Genomic DNA, 472 nt, shown 5'->3' on the forward strand with positions numbered 1-472 from the left:
TTAATGCACCCCAGAATGGCATTGGCCTTTTTGGCCACAAGGGCACACTGCTGGCTCATGGCCAACCTGTCGTCAGGAACCAAAACCAGGACACCCAGGTCCCTCTCTGCAGAGCTCCTCTGCAGCAGCTCATCCCCCAACCAGTATTGGTGCATGCAATTATTCCTCCCTAGGTGCAAGACTCTACACTTGCTTTCGTTAAACCTCATCTGGTTTCTTACTGCCCAGCTCTCCAGCCTGTCCAGGTCTCGTTGAATGGCAGCACAGCCTTCAGTTGTGTCAGCCAATCCTCCCAACTTCGTATCATCAGCAAATTTGCTGAGGGTGGCCACTATCCCCTCATCAAGGTCATTGATGAAGATGTTGAACAAGACCGGACCCAGCACAGACCCCTGGGGGACACTATTGGTTACAGGTCTCCAGCCAGACTCTGCACCACCAATGACGACCCTCTGCGCTCTGCCAGCCAGCC

General features: G+C 54.0%; 1 protein-coding gene across 1 annotated transcript in view; it reads left to right on the plus strand.

The window, feature by feature from the left end:
* The window catches only part of LOC104915076 (sarcoplasmic reticulum histidine-rich calcium-binding protein-like), a 260,268-nt gene that overhangs the window by 52,470 nt on the left and 207,326 nt on the right, over positions 1-472 (plus strand). The gene's annotated exons all lie outside the window — the stretch shown is intronic.

Source organism: Meleagris gallopavo, chromosome Z (assembly GCF_000146605.3).
Source record: "Meleagris gallopavo isolate NT-WF06-2002-E0010 breed Aviagen turkey brand Nicholas breeding stock chromosome Z, Turkey_5.1, whole genome shotgun sequence".
NCBI classification, from domain to species: Eukaryota; Metazoa; Chordata; class Aves; order Galliformes; family Phasianidae; genus Meleagris; species Meleagris gallopavo.